An 18835-nucleotide genomic window follows, 5' to 3' on the forward strand; every position below is an offset into this window, starting at 1 on the left:
ATGCACAAAACTTAACTGTTTTCCGCCTAAATGCAGACTTTCTAGTATTTATTGTGATTTAAAAGCTTGTTTTTTTCACATATTGTACATATTTGACTGCCTGCACTTTTAAAAAAGTTGTTTTTTGTTTAAATAATTTGTTTAGCTGTTGTAGGCTACACACTAAAGTGCGATAGCCTTTTCTGATTGTTTGTAGTCGTTTAGAGCTGTTTTGAGTGTATTTTTTTACTGTTTTTGCCTTATCTTTTCAAAACAAAAAAAAAAAACCCAAAAAATCCTTGTTACCCACCTTTCTAAGCTAGTATAGTCCAGTTTTCAGGCCAGTGCTGAAGTCAGGGCTGTGATACTAGTTTCTGAGTTGCCCATACCTTACTTGGATGGAAGGAAGTTTCTCTGTTCACCTGTGAGAGAGTAGAGCTTTGAGCAACCTATCTGTCCCTGGAGGAGTGGTTCCAGCCCAACAGTAAGTAGTTTATTGGCCATTTTGGGTTAATTTTTATCTCTTTCATTTCCCTACTATAAAAAAAGTGTTTGCACGGTTTTGCGCACTGGGCAGTGCCGGTTAGCTACGGTTAAATTATTCCCGGCTCCACTAAGTCTCCTCTTCAGTTTTTCCCTTGCAACTAGTCTAACTCTCAACCTAAGCACTCAAAAAACATCTTACAGCCCAGCACTTGTTCAGACCTAATAGCAAGCACTAATATACCCTGACACTGATTGCCCAGCAGGGCAAGACTCTTTACTCACCCCTCACCAACCAAGCGACTAAGCAGCTCACCCTACTATTCGGGCATGACCAACGGGCAACTTCAGGTGCACTCCAGTCCAGCTGGTGAATCTGGGTATCCTGAGGCAATGTTACAACTGCCTCATGTACACAGACAACCCACTTCTCCTACCACAAAACACTAACATATGCGAGAGATGCAATTATACAGCCAAACTGGAAGCTAAGCTGTCTCCACCCAAGACTGGAACAGACAGTCAAGAGGAGAAGGTTAACACTTGCACCACAACTCCAGCCGCACACAGACCTACTAAAACAGCACTGGCAAAAAATACATATGAATACACAAAATCATACTCGGATGCTCTAAATAAAAACCTGCAAAAGCATCAGAGACCTCCAAAGCAGATACCCAAACAACCTGCACTTCCCGTTACAAACCAGACAAACCATAAAACACAAAATCAGTGTGCCACACAATCACAGCCCTTAAGGCGAAATAACATACCTAACACACTAGTAATAGGTAACTCTATAGTCAGGCACACTGACGTCTCACTCACTAGGCTGGACAAGCAGAAGGTTACTGTTAGCTGCCTGTCGGGAGCCAGAGTCCGCCACATAACACAAGCACTCAGGTCACTCCAGAACAAGCACAAATATGACTCTATCATTGTTCATGTTGGTGTGAATGACCTGAGACGTACCTCCCTGGACTACATGAAAAGAGACATGAAAGAGCTCTCTGATCATGTAAGCCAGGCTGGTATGACCCTGACCCTGAGTAGCATCCTGTCCTCACCAAGAATGATACCTCAGTATAAAGAAAAAATGATCAGTTTCAACAATTGGCTAAGCTTCTGGTGTCATTCAAAGGGGATCCAGTGTCTGTCAGCCTGGGACAACATGCTCGACATGCCGCATTGCTTCACAAGAGACGGCTTGCACCCGTCACCCCTAGGCTTTCGAATACTGGCCAAGGCTCTTGCTGGCCCCATAGTGCCTTTCTTAGGCAAGGCTCAAAAGTCAAACCCACCTCCATAAATAGCACAATTAACAAAAAACAGGGTTATGCTACTCAATGCCAGGAGTTTAAATCTCAAAATGCACATGCTCGAAGCACTCCTCAATATGGAGAACATCGACATTTGTGCAATAACTGAAACCTGGTTCAAGTCCCCAGAGAGCACCCAGGCACTAGCGGGCTACAATTCATACCACACGTTTCAGCCAAGGAACACGGACCGAAACACAAAAGGAGGGGGTGTATCCATATTCATCAAGGATACCTACACCTCCAGGTTAGTGGTGCAGCATGATACCTCTGAGATCATCCATGTGCAACTAACATCGGGCAAATCTGTAATGCAAATTGTGGCCTGCTACAGATCACCCTCAATGACCTAGGACCACCACTCCACCTTTCTGGAGACACTGGAAAACAAGAAGGTCCTACCAAACACCCTGATATTGAGCAATTTCAATTACCCTACCATTCACTGGGAAAACTACTTGAGTACAAATTCCCTGCCTAGCACTTCCTGGAATTCATCAACTCAAACGCCCTGGATCAGCTGGTAAACTCCCCTACCAGAGGTGAAAACATATTGGACCTGGTCATCACCAACATGGGCGACAGGTGTTCCACACCGGAGGTCAACCCGTCACTGGTTAGATCAGACCATAAACTAATCACTCTGGATGTTCACACCCCAACACCACCCCCAACTAAGGAAACCACAGTAAAAAACTTTTCTAAAGCAAACTTCACCTTACTTAAGACAGAGGTGGTAAGTTTCACAGCCCCCACGCTCAAGGATAACACTGCCCAAGATGCAGAAATCTTTACAAATGCACTCTATGAGCACCTACAAGGATGCATGGATCATGCCTTCCCTAGAAAAACCAAGACTCACTCCTCTAAGAGAAGGAAACCAGTTTGGTGGACCCCTGCAATAAACAGGCTATGCAATACAAGGAGGAAACTAGTTCAGAAAAAAAAACAAATCCCAAGAAGGAAAGACATCCCTGATCAGTATCAGTAAGAAACTGAGGTCCCTCATGAAATCATCCAAGGCTAACTTCAAAAGAAAAATAGCCAAGGATTCAAAAGATAACCACAAAGCCTTCTTTAGCTATGTTAAGAATCTAAGTGGCAACTCACAGATATGCACTGAACTAGTGCAAAATAGCACAAAATATACTGAACCTACTGATATTGCCAACATCCAGGCAGATAGATTCAGTGCAAACTTCACCCCCCTCTCACCTCCAAAAGGGCCCACAACAATACCGGAAAAGTGTAGTGTCCCAAAATCACAGACGCACAGGTGAAAACAGCCCTTTCAAAAGCCAAAAACACAGCGTCAATGGGACCAGATGGTGTCCCAGGCTGTGTCTTGCACGAACTACAGAATGAACTAACCCCCCACCGAAACATGCTGTTCAACCTCAGCCTCTCCACAGGCTACGTGCTCATAGAATGGTGCACAGCAACGGTTATTCCTCTCCACAAAGGAGGGGCCACAACTGACCCTGGTAACTATCACCCCATAAGCCTGACTAGCCTGCTCTGCAAGGCTATGGAGCGCATCATCATGGAACTCATTAACGAAGACATTGGGAACCTTCAAACACTTGACTCGACCCATTTTGGCTTTGTTAAGGGCAGATCATGCCTACTAAACCTGGTTGACTTCTTCGAGACAGTCACCAAGACCATAAACGAGGGAAAGGTGGTTCACACAGCCTACCTTGACCTAGCCAAGGCTTTCAACACCATTCCCCACTCAGGTATTACAGAAAACTCACCAGCCTGAACATAACCCCCTACCTCACGAGATGGGTTGCCAACTGGGTTACAGACAGAACTCACATGGTAAGAATAGCGGGCTCCAGGTCCGACTCTCAACCAGTCACAAGTGGTGTCCCGCAAGACTCGTTCCTGGGACCCCTACTGTTCAGCATATACTTCTCAGAAGTACAGGCAAACACAGAAGGATTATGGCTAACCAAGTTCACTGATGACTGCAAACTGGGAGCCATAACTGACTCTCCGGCTGACACGGACATCCTCCAAAAGGGCCTTACTGAGATGGACACCTAGTGTCAAAGTTATGGCCTCAAGCTAAATGCCAAAAAATGCATAGTCATCCTGTTTGGGAAAAACAAAACACCCACGAATTACCACATAGGTGGCAGCCCCCTTAATACAGAAGAGGTAATAAGAGATCTGGGGACCCAGGTAGATAGTAATCTCTCCTTTGACAATCATATTGCCAAAGTAGTTAGGAAATCCTTCTATGTGGCCCATCTAATTACTAAAGGGTTCACATTTAGAAATAAAGAGGTTATAGTGCCCCTCTACTTGTCACTCATTAGACCCATCATAGAGTACAATGCCCCATTTGGGATGTACCTCACAAAACACTTCCAACAGCTGGAAAGACCACAAAAGTACCTCACCAAGAGGATTACTGGTCTCAAACATATGTCCTATGCAGCCCGACTGAAAAAACTCTGGCTGTACTCAGTGGCATATCGTTTTCTCAGAGGTGATCTCTGCCTGACTTACAAAGCCATGTCCAACTCAGAATTGATGAACATGCTCCACCTAAAGAAATCCAAGTCACTGTGAGCCACGTTCTCTAGTGAGCTAAACCTTGCCACAACAATAAATAGAATGTGCTGGAGGGATAGATTCCTGTCACAGAGACTCCTCATGCTTTGGAACAAAATTCCAAATTACATCAGACAGAGCCCCTCTCTATCACTCTTCAAGTGAAACCTTGACAAGTGGATGGGTAACAGAAAATACACCCCTGGGATCACTTCATTGGCTCTGCTTGACAGAGGATCAGTTAATTAATCAATGTGGTGGCGAAAGCCGACATACTCTGGCTAGGCTTATAAATGCCCTCAGGCAGATAGCCTAGTACCTACCTATGAACCTATGAACCTAAAACTAAATCTATACCATTCTGTAACCCTTAATCTAACCCTAACGCACAAACTGTCACACACACTCTCCCACCACTAATGTCAAAGCTTTTGGTATATCTGAAAGGTTCAACATTAAAATAAAATCTTGCTTACCATAACCATAAACATTTGATCTTATATAAAATGTTTTACTTCTCCATGCACACTATCATCTGTATCTCCTTGTCTACATACTATTAATTTATTACTTTCACTAAAACAAAGCCATAATTTCCCTGCTGAACTTAGTTCAGTTTTAAATACCTGCTAGCACTTCTCCTTCACTGTTGCATTTCTTAACACTGTTTCATGATTTAATTACCTAGTAAAATACCTGAACATTTGGCTTTACCCTGCTTTTTTCCATCTCTGTAAATCTGGATTCCAATATTTTAAGAACATTCCTTAAAAAAGCCTGCCTATTGCTTACAAAATATTGTGACTAGATAACAAGGGCTGCAATATTCAAGGGGGGGCATCTTTAGCCCAAATGGGTCCTTTGTTGTCCATTGTTCATAGGTTCATAGGTTCATAGGTTCATACTAGGCTATCTGCCCTAGGGCATTTATAAGCCTAGCCAGAATGTGTTTGGCTTTCGCCACCCATTTTAAATTTATTTTGCTATGCCCTTTTTCGAGGTTAGTATACTGTGCCTCTGTCTAACAGTGACACAGAAGTGATACCTGGGGTAAACCTACGATCTCCCATCCACTCATCAAGATTCCTCTTGAAGAGAGTCAATGAGGGACTCTGCCTAACCTGGACTGGGATTTTATTCCAGAGTGAAGGGAGCCTCTGGGTATGAATCTGTCCCTCCAGCATGTCCTATTTATTTCAGTGCTGAGGTTCAAGTCTCTCGAGCGCGTAGCTCGATGGGATTTGGATTTTCTGAGGTGCAGCATGTCCATTAATTCCAGGTTGGACATGGCTTTATACGTCAGGCACAGATCGCCTCTGAACAGGCGGTATGCCACTGAGTAGAGCTGGCGTTTCTTTAACCAGGCAGCATATGGCATCTGTTTGAGCCTTTGATCCTCTTGGTGAGGTACTTTTGGGGTCTTTCCAGTTGCTGCAGGTGTCTGGTAAGGTACATCCCAAAAGGGGCATTGTACTCAATTATGGGCCTGATGAGGGATGAGTAAAGAGGCACGATGGCGTCCTCTGATCTAGATGTGAATCCCTTCATGATTAGGTGGGCTATATAAAATGTTTTTCTAACCACTTTGGCCACGTGGTTGTCAAATGAGAGATTGCTATCAACTTGGGTCCCCAGGTCCCTAATTACTTCTTCTGTACTTAATGGATTACCACCTATGTGGTAATTTGTGGGCACTTTGTTTTGCCAAAGGGATGACTATACACTTTTTGGCATTTAGCTTGAGGCCATGGCTCTGGCACCAGTTGTCTGTTTGTATGAGGCCCTTTTGGAGGATGCTTGTGTCGACTAGAGAGTCGATTATGGCAGTTTGCAGTCATCTGTGAACTTGGTCAGCCACAGTCCTTCCGTGTTGGCCTGTACCTCCGAGAAATATATACCGAACAAGAGAGGTCCCAGGACTGAGCCTTGTGGGACACCAATTGTAACTGGTTTGAGTCTGACATGGCTCCAGCAATTCTAACCATGTGGGTTCTGTCCTTGAGCCAGTTTGCAATCCATCTAGTGACATAGGGGTTTATATTTAAGCTGGTGAGCTTATCTATAATGCCCAAGTGGGGTATTGTATCGAAGGCTTTTGCGAGGTCCGGGTAGGCTGTGTGGACCACCTTCCCTCACAATGGCCTTGGTGACTGTTTCAAAGAAGTCAACCAGGTTTAAGAGGCAGGATCTGCCCTTAACAAAGCCGAACTGGGTAGGATGCAGTGTTTGTAGGTCCCCAATATCTTTATTTATGAGGTCCATGATGATCCTTTCCATAGCTTTGCAGACCAAGCTAGTCAGGCTTATGGGGCGATAGTTTCCAGGATCCGTTGAGGCACCACCTTTATGGAGAGGGACCACTGTTGCTGTACGCCACTCTTTGGGCACATATCCTGTAGTAAGGCTGAGATTGAACAGTAGTGTTTATCTATTCCTCTGCTTAAGCCATGCTTAAGCTTCAAACTGCAGCAAACAGCATTTTTAGTTCATACTCCCCTGTCTGTCTAGAATGGAGCACTGACATACCCTTCCAATAATAAATTGATTGCTAACCTTTTTCAAGATACCTTATTTTCTTCTTCTTCTTCTTTACCGTCTAGGTTCTTCAGCTGTAGCCTCTGCCCTTCACCTGTGTTTATCCTACTATGCATTAAAGTTTGCAGCTCCCCCTCACTACTCTCTCTGTTATCTCTAAGTTCTCTTGTTATGTGTTTATGGAAACTGGGCTCTACAGTGAAAGCTTTCAAATTTGTTTTCTGTATCTTTTCTAGATTCTCTTCTTTTTTTCCCAGTAGCTTAAATCATAGCTCTTCTCCAGACAAAAATACTTCTGCTTTTATCATTTAAAACCTCTTAAAGATTTAACTGTGTAAGGTCATGTTGTTAAGTTGTAATTGTTGTAATATAACTTCATCTTTATCAAGCATTACATTTAACTTACACAGATATGCCTTTTTCTTTACTCTTAAAATTCCTAGGTTGTGACTGAAAAGAGAAAATGTTTTAAACAGTTCACTTGAATGGCTAACAAATAAATATGTAAATAAATGTTTTTTGTTATACAAATTATAACTTATGTCATGCCTTTGACATTCACACATAGATAAAATGTGGAATGTTTTCACTTACAGGTGTTGTTTGGTTGCCATTTTATCATTTTTTTGTATTTCTTGCACTCAGGTACTGCAGATATAGTATAAGAATGCAGTGTTTATGTCTGAGGAGTTTTCCCTTTCCCCATGGTGGAAAAAGCCCCTACAGAGAAATGCTTTGCTTTTGCAGTGCATTCTATGTTTGTGGATTTATACATGTTGAGTTAGTCATGTGTGGTTCTATTTTTGTTACTTTATTTATTTAATTTATTTATTTATTTATTTATCTATTTATTTGTCTTTTGTTAACCAGGTTGGTCCATTGGGCTGGTGGTCCATTTTCAGTGGAGACCTGGGGAGAAAAGCTTTGATATAAAAAAAAAAGTTACAAAAAATGTATAGCAATACTATAATCATTAAAATCAAAGAAATGTAATACAAATATCTACAGAGTTATACAATACTTACATATGTGATATAGAAGATGTAATGCTGAAAGAAGAAGAATACTTAGGTGGGGCGGTGACAGGTACAGGATGGAGAGTTGGACAGGTAACTCTTTAGTTCTCTTTTAAAAATGTTGGGAGAGTGGATAGAGCATAGATGATTAGGGAGCTTGTTCCAAGTTTGAGACAAAGAGTATTTGTAAAGTAATTTGCCTATGGTTTTATTGGGTCTGTAGGTGTCCAGCAGGTTTTAGTCAGTACTACGGAGGAATCGAGAGGGTTTGTAAGGGGATAAGAGATTAGATAGGGAGGGACAATTGGCAGGTTTATACAGTATGGAATGTGTAATGTGAAGCTGAGATACTACTAGAAGTTGTGGGAATTCAAGCCATTGAAGTTGTTTGAGGGCAAGGTAATGGTGGGATTTGTATGGTAGGTTGCTGGCAAATCTAGCTATGTGGTTGTATGTCTGATTGAGTTTAGTTAAAAGGTTTGTTGGAGGTGAATAAGACAGATTTAAGAGGGGACCCTGCAAAAAATTCAGATCAAGGGTGAATGAAACAACAGTAGCCAGCAAAGAGAGAGATGCAGCAGAAAAGCCAGATGGCTTATGTTAAACTGGCTACACAGGATTACACGGAGGAAATTATTCTCTTCAGTTGACTGCAGAGCTCGATCTAGCTCAAGACTCCCTTGGCATCTGGCTACTGCCTGGTGTTAACTGGCAGGCCATTCCATTAACAAAATAAAAATATTTAAAAATCCATTTTTGCATTAATATATTGCCTTGCACTTTGTAACATGTCTGAACTGCACATCACAGCAAAGAAAGAGTGGAGAAGTATTTAAAATTGTGCTTCTAAGAAGCACAAAGCTGGGAAGTCCATTATTGTTAAATCACCTTTTTTCCTGGATGCATGAAGTTGTAATTACATCAGTGATACCACTGTGCCATTGAGAGTGTTACTGATATTATCCACAATGGGAATGTCAACCTTTTTTATTATTAGCATTATTATTTTTATAATTCTAGCCACTTTCAGTACGCATCCTCATCATAAAAGGTAGAGGAATTAATTGTTTTCTTTATTCTGCACTTTAAATTTTTATAGTTACCAGTATGGTTAGTTATTATATACTACACAAGCTTTAATAAACTTTTGTATATTTAGGGTAGTCAAAAAATGTTTTCTTTTATTTTTTCTTTCTGTTTTATTTCTAATGGAGTTCACATATATAGAGTATGTGTGCATGCCATAGGCCAGGATACATCTGTGACTTATTTTTGTGGTATGTGTGTACTAGTCATTATAAATTGTTTTGATGAGTGTATTTATCACAAAACTCAAGAGAGCTCTCTGTTTTGACTTCTTTGCTCACCTCAGGACATAGAGGAAGTCTGGAGTTTAGGTAGTTTTCCTTTGTAAGTCTCTAAGAATTAGTCATAGGACTTGATGCCACTGATGGCTTCTTGAGGGAGCATACTGACAAGGCAGTGCAGGGAGGAAGTCTTAACAAAAGAATATAAAAGTCGTAATTCAAGACAAGAGCGGGATAGTTCAGGGCAGCAGGCAGACTTGTGGGAAGAGAAACTTGGTCATTTTAATGTTAACAAATCATAACTTCTGTTTATTCAAGTGCGATATTTTTCTAGTGGTAGAACTTCTAGCCACTTGATAATTATATTATTTTTATAATTATTTCGGGGAAAACATAGGATCAAAAATTATTTGGAAAACTCTGTTAGTGGCCACTTTCAGCATGCTCCTTTGTCACTAAAGATAGAGGAAAGTATGTGTTTTTTTGGTTTACTATCAAAATTTCGAACCGTACTCCGTCGACTTTACTATCGTCAAACACGGAAGTTTGAAAACGGTAATATCGATGTCAAAAAAACAATGTAGGAATGGGTTTTAACATGGGTCGAGGTAGGTGTTCAGTATTATTCTTAACTACAAACATTTCACCTACCTCGTCCCATGTTAAAACCCGTTCCTAGATTGTTTTTTTGACATCGATATTACCGTTTTCGAACTTCCGTGTTCGACGATAGTAAAGTCGACTGAGTACAGTTCGAAATTTTGATAGTAAACCGTTTTTTTTTTCTTGTGTCTGCATTTGGGTATTGTTGATTACCAGCGTTGTTTGATGTTATTTTTTAATGTTCTACAAGTTTTGAAAAGCTTTTATATGTTTGTTTTTAATAAGAAAGTGAATATTTTCCTTGCATAACTCACTAGTGTACGTCGCTAGGAATGTTTCTTATTTTTGAGTCTTTTGAGTCTTAAGAGTCTTTCACTGTTCCATATGAAGAGTGTCACATATTCAGTGTTACTTTGTTATGAATTATTTAGCTTATATCCATGGCAAGCAGTACTGAATCATATCAATTCATCAAAAGAACGTTTTTTAGTTATAAAGTAACACATTTAATCATACTGTGTGCTTTCAGTTTAAATTCTTAGCAACTTATTAGTCAATGGTCCACGTGTTGTCCGTTTGTTCTAGATTATGATCGATATTATTCCACAGTTCTGAAGATGGACGGGTAAAAGCTGTGTTATATTATTATACATATAAATGGTAACGTCTATACAATAAATAATTTAGTAATATTTGAATATTTTGTTGCAAGACATAATTTACGGCTAAGAGGTGGTAAGACTGATGCAGAGGTGAACAAATATGCTGTTAAGCTGCATAAAGTGCAGCCCATTGCCTTCAAGAGAATGTAAAAAAAAACAACAAAGCTGACATTTTTAGATAACATGTCTGATGCAGTGTGGACCATTTAAAATGTGATGAGTATCAAACATTATCCTGATCAGCAGGAAGTTACTGACTTGGCAGGTCTCAAGCTGCAAAGCTCAAGAATCATAGACAAAGGCACGGAAATGATAAGCAGATAGTAAATAGTGCTGTGAGAGAGAGAGAGAGAGAGAGAGAGAGAGAATTCCCTACAGAATACTTTGCCAAAAATGTTGGGGAGTAAATAGAGTAACTATGGAAATAATTCTTCTGACCCAGCATATTGGATCAGATTGCCCAGATGTAGTTTTAAAACCTGTATTCCAGACTATTGGCTACACAAAAGCAATTACAAGAAAATGGAAATCAAAATCTAAACCAACTGCAACTGATAATATTCACTATTGTAAAGGAGATAAAAGAACTGGAAGTGAGATTTAATAGGTTAAAAGTAAATGAAATTTGTGGGAACAATACGTGAACAATATATGAAGAATAGTGTTCAGGATGACAATATATGCCGCGGTGGTACGGCGGTAGCATTGTTACCTCACAGCAAGAGGTTCTTCCGTTCGATTCTCGGCTGGGCTTGGGAGTGCCTTCTGTGTGGAGTCTGTATGTCCTCCCCATGGTTGGGTAGCGTTTGAAAGACATGCATGCGTAAGTGGGCGTGCCTTCATTGAAGGTTGGGCATCGAGTTGGCACCTCGGCGTTTCGTAAATATCTACTGCCAATCATTAGCAGACTGTTCCACTGTGGCGACCCCTTACCTGGAAAAACCGAAAGACAAACAAAAGTGTTCAGGATGACAATAAGTAACATTTATGGGAAGGCATGAATTGAGCAATTTGCGTAATGATGCAGTGAAAGAAAATTCTTAAAATATGTACTGCATGAAAATAAAAACATGTCAGTATGGTTTGTTTTATTTCCTATTATATATGTACTATTGCCATTTTTTTATGTCATGTAAATAAAGATGTTTAAAAAAATAACTAGGCAGTAGTGCATCTTGTAAGTATCTGTGTGAAGGCAAGAGATGGTGTTGATCCAGATTTTTTATTTACTGATTCTAATATAGAAAACTGGTCCTCACCAGTTCATTTGCACAGATGTTAGAATGTAATGGAAATGGTGTAGTTTGACAGATATTTTTTTTTACTTGTAATTATTATTTGTCCCAATCATCTTCAGTAAACACATCACACCGAATTACATTTGATGACCTTTATTAAACTTCCATAACTTTGTTAACCAATATTTATTAATTAGAACTGAAACAAAGTATAGTTGATATTAATCACAGCATAAACAACCATGTAATGTTAACCAGGTCAGTGTGACCTCGCTCATTCTGACCCTGTTATCAGTGTCCATACCTCCACTCACTTACTTTACTTATGAATCAGTGTCTCACCACTCACTTCATTTACCATTAATTGAATTACACATCCAACCAAATAAGCAGTGACCTTACCTCTGCTCGCTTATTTTACCTATGAAGCAGTGTCTCATCACTGACTTCATTTACCATTTATTGAATTACACATCCAAACAAATAAGCAGCATCCTTACCTCTGCTCGCTTATTTTACTTATCAAGCAACGTCCAAATGCTCACTTTCTTTTTCCAACTCATTGAAATGAACATCCAACACCAGAGGGGGAAAAGAAGAGGGCAAGCCTGCCCCTCTTCTCCACCCACCAGCCTGACCAGACTGCTCCCCATCTCTCCTACCAAACTTCCAACAACTTAACCGGTCATTAAAAGGCATTAATCCAAATATCATTCGGTGTACTCCATCCTCCCTAACCAAACTGGATCCGCATCATCACCTCCCAAAGCCCTATCATATAAATAGCCAAAGTAGACAATTGTCTAAATTTTTGAAATTAAAAAAAAAAAGATCCCTCTTCAATGCTAAAGTAACAAGTACCTCCTAACCTAGCGTAACCTCTGTATATTAGTTAAATTCTCACTTACCTAACTACCAATAATAGCTTCACAATGATTCCCAGGTCATTACCAGCCAAATGTACCACCAAAACACTAAACCTATGCCACACAAAACCACACAAGAACAATTGCACACCATCATACCAGTACAGCATTGTTTTACTGCCCAATGTACATATTAATTTCCAAAATGAAATTTCCTGTCCAATTAATACAACAGAAATCCCGCCATCACCCCAGCTATTCAATATAAACAAGAAAATATTTAATAACATCATAGCATTTGCTGACCAACAATCACCCTCCAAATGACTTTTCAAAACATCCATAAAAGAAAATGCCATATGAAATGCAGCCCAATAAACCTCCATTACCAAATCCAACCCTCAACACAAGCTATCTTGTCAATAGCCAATGTCTGTCAATCTTTACACTGTCAAACCTACCCCAGCCCTTCAAACCAATGAACCATCAACCAGGATTAAGTTTACATACCCTTGTCACCTGTATAATTATGCTACTCACAGCAAACTCCTCCTTGACCAGTGAACTGCCTTATCTTGTTCCCAAGCCAGAGAAATAACCAAATCTTTCCGACCAAACTCAGTCCCACAAGCAACTACACAACAAATGTAACCACTATGGTGGTGCTCTATCATAACTATTCCTTATAATGGGTGCCTCAACATCCTGTAACCCAAATTAAACCACTCTAGCAATGTTCTACCCCAACCCTACCTACCACAACCCTGCAAACCAATAAACCCCCAACCAAAATTTAGTAAGTTCACATAGCCTTGTCACCCTTGCAGCTATACTACTCTCAGCTAAATCCTCGTTAACCAACTGAACAGCCTTACCTTGTTCCCAAGCCAACAAGTAATTAAATCTTTCCCACCAAAATCCTTCCCAGAGGCAGAAGCAACACAAATATAACCAATCTGGGAATGCCCCATCCAACAAGCCACAAGCCACCCCTCCCCATATTATGCCCACACCCTAACACCTCCTGTCACATTTGTAAACAAATGCAAATCCCCATGAATAACCCTAACCATCTGCTAAAAGGCCATCCCTCTGAAATGTGCAAAAAGGTACCATAATGGTAAAACAGTACACCAACTTATAAACCCTCCCCCAAAACAACCCGAGTAAACTGGCTAACATGCAACTGCAGTAACCAAGGAAGCTTAACAGCGTTAATCCATTGCTTGTCCTTAGCTTTCCCTCAAAGCTTACTTCCCATGTGTTACCTTTGCATCTGCTAAAGAATTAAAACATGGCCCACATGTGCAAGGAATCCAAAAACAATGGCCTTCTAACTTCAGCATAGCCAACGAGGCACACAGGTCCTCACATATCCCCAAAACACCCACATGCCTAGAATGTTCCATCAAACCCTACTAAGTCTTAATAGTCATACATATACCAAACCACCTCTTATTATCCCAATGTACAAGTCAAATGGTACACATGGTATTTGCTCTAAAGACCATAACCTAGTATGTGACATTACTAGAACCTGCTTGAAGGATAGCGTTGTCCCCCAGAAGACACCCTCCTGTGGAATAAACTCCACTTCATGTTAAAGCGAACACCTCATTGGCCGTCTTCAAACACAATTTGAACAACTGGATAGGTGGCCATAAATTCATCTCAGGGGTTCCACCAATGTGCCTCTTGGACAAGGGCAACAGGGGCTGCACATGGGCATAAGGGTTGAACTTGGCTAGGATGTAAGAGCCTTAGAGCCATTAGCCTAGTAACTTCTAATGGTACTGTGATTGTTGTGACTCCACCACACCAGTGGGTACCTCATACACCTCATAAACAATCCTCAACCCTGCTTTACCCTGCCCACAACAGATCTCCTCCTCACTTGCCCCTACACTATACAACTGCACCAACTCTGATGTCATAATGAGTACCGAAGTAAAAAAGTTAACCTGCAGCCTAATTGTTCACCACTCCAGCAACCAGACCTCCTCAACAGAATCCATTACCTTTCAAATCCACTTCCTTTAGGCCACCGAGTGTTGCTGCACACTCTGCACCCCCTCATTTGTGACCTCATTGCACCCCCTTCCTAGCAACCAATATACCCACTGTAACAGCCTCCATCACCTTTTGAGTCCACTTCCTTCAGGTCACGGACCGATGCTTATGCTACACTTCCAACCTACGACCTCATTATACACCACACCAGCAGCTGGAACTGCCTCCATAGCAGTGTCCAACACATTTCAAGACCACTTCCTTCAGGCCACTGACTGATATCCACTCTGCGTTTCCTAATCTGCAAAAGAAATGAAAACTGTAAATATTCTGCACACAAAAGCCAAAACTTCTGCATGAACATGTTAGGCACTGCCAAGGGTATACCCAGTTCATCAACTGTGCATCCACTACCCTGCCCCGCATCCCCTAACCTCAGTAAACTGGCACTGCTGTATCCATCCACAATTCCTTTTATGCCAGCGAAAGAACATACTGCAGCAATTCACATGAGTTTATGTTACAGAAATGAATATAAATTGTGCTGCTATTATATATTAAGTATAGCTGTTATAAACCTGGACAGTGGCTGGAATAAATGGTCCCGTGCCATCACTCTTCCTCTGAAATACATGAAGATGAACTCAAATAACTGTCATCACCCAGTGAATTAATTCATCACTGATTTTCCACAAAATTCCAGAAATTACAAAGTCCATGAGGAACAGAGCAGAAATGTGAAGAAAAAAACTGGACACTATGAAATTCTGCACCTTCCCACCTACTTTTTTTTTTTTTTTTTTGACATTTAATCAAGAGATATGATGCCACCCCCTAGGAACTGGGAACAGATGAAACACACAAGGAAAAATTGGTGACAAGTAACTGATACATCAGTATATTCTCCAAGATTAAGCTAATCAGAAAATAAAATGATGAGCGTAAACCACATTGAGTGATGAAATTGGGCCAAAAAACAACACTGAACCCAGACAAACCGAGTGTAATCCACTCAATATAAGGTAAGCATCACAAAATCTTTCTGAGCTAACTAACATGGACCCTCCAATTGAACCCCCCCATCATGCATGCACACCTGTTGCTGCAAAATGGAATCCACGGCCCCGCATAGACCACTTTTAATTGCATTGCCAAAAAAAAAAAATTATTACAATGCTTTATGGCGAATGTGCAGCTTTGAATTAATTAGAAACAGTGGCAAGGTATGCAAAGAGATCCTTCAACCACTAATTTCACAGGGCGTATGCGTAACCAGCTGCCAATACTTGCAGCTCTGTCTTCACCAGGGAATATGCTCCCAATGCCCGTGAGCCTGTTCAACCATCAGTAAACCTTATTAACATCACAAGCTGTTAAAACTCCATTCCCTACACAACACCAAAACTCCAGACACTCAAAAACAGCAATCAAACACATACCCTCTCATTTTGAAAAACCTAAACAACAGCAGAAAACACAAATGCATCTGGCCACACAGTGTACCACTACCTCAAGATTTGTCTCTTGCAGACATGGAGCCACCCTTTGTTACCTCCAATGCAGCCCCTTTCCTGTAACTGGTAAAATAAGTGCATGTATGCTTTCAGCACACCTGCCATTCTGTTTTACAATGTCCCTTTAAATGAGGAAAAAAAAATGTTTTAGACATTTTTTTTCTTACACCGTGGTTTCATTACACACCCAAGAGTTCAGCGGAAAACATGGGATTCTGTATAAAGACTATCAGAATTTCTGCCTCTGTGATGATGATCACCAAACTTATGACACTAGCAAGACAACATATAAATGCATCAGTTACTGTCTATTATGATCTAATAGAGCTTTCATTCTGTAGTGATCATTTTGTAAGGCACCACTACTGCAGAACAAATCCGGTGGATATGGCTTGGGCAGTTTACTCAATCTACATTATCATGCATGACTAACTACAAGTAATACGCTGCTACCTTAGGGAGCTTGTAGCCAACAAAAAGATATTCGTGGCTCACTCCAGCAGCCCACACAAAACGCATTAATCAAATCCTAGATGTGAACCCCAGAAATGCTGCCCCATAACCACTGAATTGCCAGAACAAGTATTCTGATTCCAAACTGGGCACATGCATCTGGACAAAGCCACGACCATGGTGGGAGAAACAACCAGAGCTACAGACAATCTAAACAGCACTTCCCCTCACTGAAAAGCAACAGAAGATAAACCTTCATCACCACAGATCCTCACAGGGGCACAATAAAAACAAAACGAATGAAAAAAGACAACAACTGCAGATGTGGTACCACCAGCCCTGCCATTACAACTAAGAATCTGCCTTATATGTGCCTTGCATTGTTCTGTCCTATTTTTCTTTTCTTTCCCCTTCCTTTCTTTTCCTCCCTCTCATTCTCTCTCTCTCTCTCTCTCTCTCTCTCTCTTCCACTCCTTCTTTAACACCTTGCCTATAGTTATAGACCATACCCAGCAAACACCTACCCTAACCCCACATGAAGCTCAGCTCAGACACGAGGCATTCTCCCATCTCCCCAACAACTGAGGTAAATTAACTCAGACATCAATCCTTTAATACATGAATCAAGGGAAAAAATTATAACTCACCCAGCACTTCCATGCCTCACTATTACTAGAGGCATACCTGCTCTCCAAAATACCTACAGGTAGTCTCAGACATAAAACACTTGCCTTAGTAAGTTCACGCCAAAATGTGATTCCTTAGCCAGTTACACTTGCATAAACCCTTTAAGCCCTTCCCTACCCTTACCTCATTTCTTCCCAATCATCCTTCATTCCCATTTAACCCTTTCATTTCCCTTTACCCTTTGAATTTCCATTACTATATTTATCTAACCCTCTCTGAGAACGTCCCTGGACAAATTTGTTTGTTACCAAAGCTCATTTACCATCATCTGAATAATTAGTAAGTATTGTGTACACAAAATGAATATCTCATTTATAAAAGCGTAGCTAGAGAGGGGTGAAGGGGGCATCTGCCACGAATGCAAGGATTTGGGGGATGTAATTGGCAGATCTGTTATGTATTTATTCATTTCTTTCTTTATTTTAATTTTTATTTTTTGCTCCTCATGTAACTGTGAGAGATGGACAGTAGACCATAAAGAAATTAGGCCCTAGTGCTCCTTCTTATGCAAGTAAGTAAGAGCACCAGATCAGAGAATTTTTTTTCCTCTTATAGATCATGCAGGCTTAGGGAAGACCTGTAATGGCAGAGCTCCAGATCAGAGAATGGATGTGTTTTTTTTTTTTTTGCTTTCATGTAGAGCATTGATGGCATATAGTATTAGGACATGGTAGTCTTCCTCCTTGTGAAAGAAGGGGGGGAGAAACTGATGAGAGAAACACCTGCTCTTTTCATCCTCAGCTTAGTACTGAGGGTTAATAGATTGGAGACAAGTACTGGGTACCTAATGAGCCAGCTACAGCTCTGATAATTTAGAATGAAAGCTTGAGCCAACTACTGTATGATTCCTGTTACCTCCATTCAGGATACCGCATCACCTCTGTCTTCCAATGTTATGGGCAGTGATCAAAAATACATTTCTTGTTTTGATTTTGAAAACCTCTAGAAAGATAATTTGTGCATTCATTGAGGTGCTTTGTTTTCTTTCTTTATCTCTGAACTGTACTTTAAAAAAATAATCAACTTTTAAGACTAGGAGCAAAACTACAGTTGCTATACATGCATAAGCAAAGTTTCCCTCCACTATTTCCCATGATACTTAAAGTACTTTGTTTTGTTTAATGCCAGCGTTTATATACATCACTCTAATTTCAGGTGCAGAAGGGTACTTTTTTGAAAACTAAATAGTATCTGCTTTCCTGTTGTATCTGTTATTATTATTTTTTTAATTTCATAAAGGTTTCTATGTGTTGGTTTTATCTGTATACTACTAAGATGTCTTCTTGGCATGTTGCTTTTTGGTGTTCTTTTACAAAGATTAAGGTACCACTGCCTATCTGATCATATCTGCAATGAAAGGAAGTATGTCCTACTATGTTTGATGTGCACTGTGTACCTTTGTAATATATTTCAACAATGTTATAGATATCAACATCCTTCATGCTGTGGAAAACTTGTAAGTCAAACACGTTATTGTTAAACTTATGTCATTTACAGAGGCAAATAGAAAACGTCCTGCCCAGCACTTGTATTCCCAGAGCCAAGATGTAAAGCCCATCAGAGGCAATGGTCTATGCTGATGACCCATTGTATTCCAG

At 40.5% G+C, this 18835-nt stretch overlaps 1 protein-coding gene across 1 annotated transcript in view; it reads left to right on the forward strand.

Moving 5' to 3' along the window:
- LOC122814124 (cholesterol transporter ABCA5-like) overlaps nucleotides 1-18835 on the forward strand; it is a 951316-nt gene that overhangs the window by 815625 nt on the left and 116856 nt on the right. The window lies entirely within an intron of this gene.

This window comes from Protopterus annectens, chromosome 10.part0 (assembly GCF_019279795.1).
Source record: "Protopterus annectens isolate FY-2018-M chromosome 10.part0, PAN1.0, whole genome shotgun sequence".
Classification (NCBI taxonomy): Eukaryota; Metazoa; Chordata; order Ceratodontiformes; family Protopteridae; genus Protopterus; species Protopterus annectens.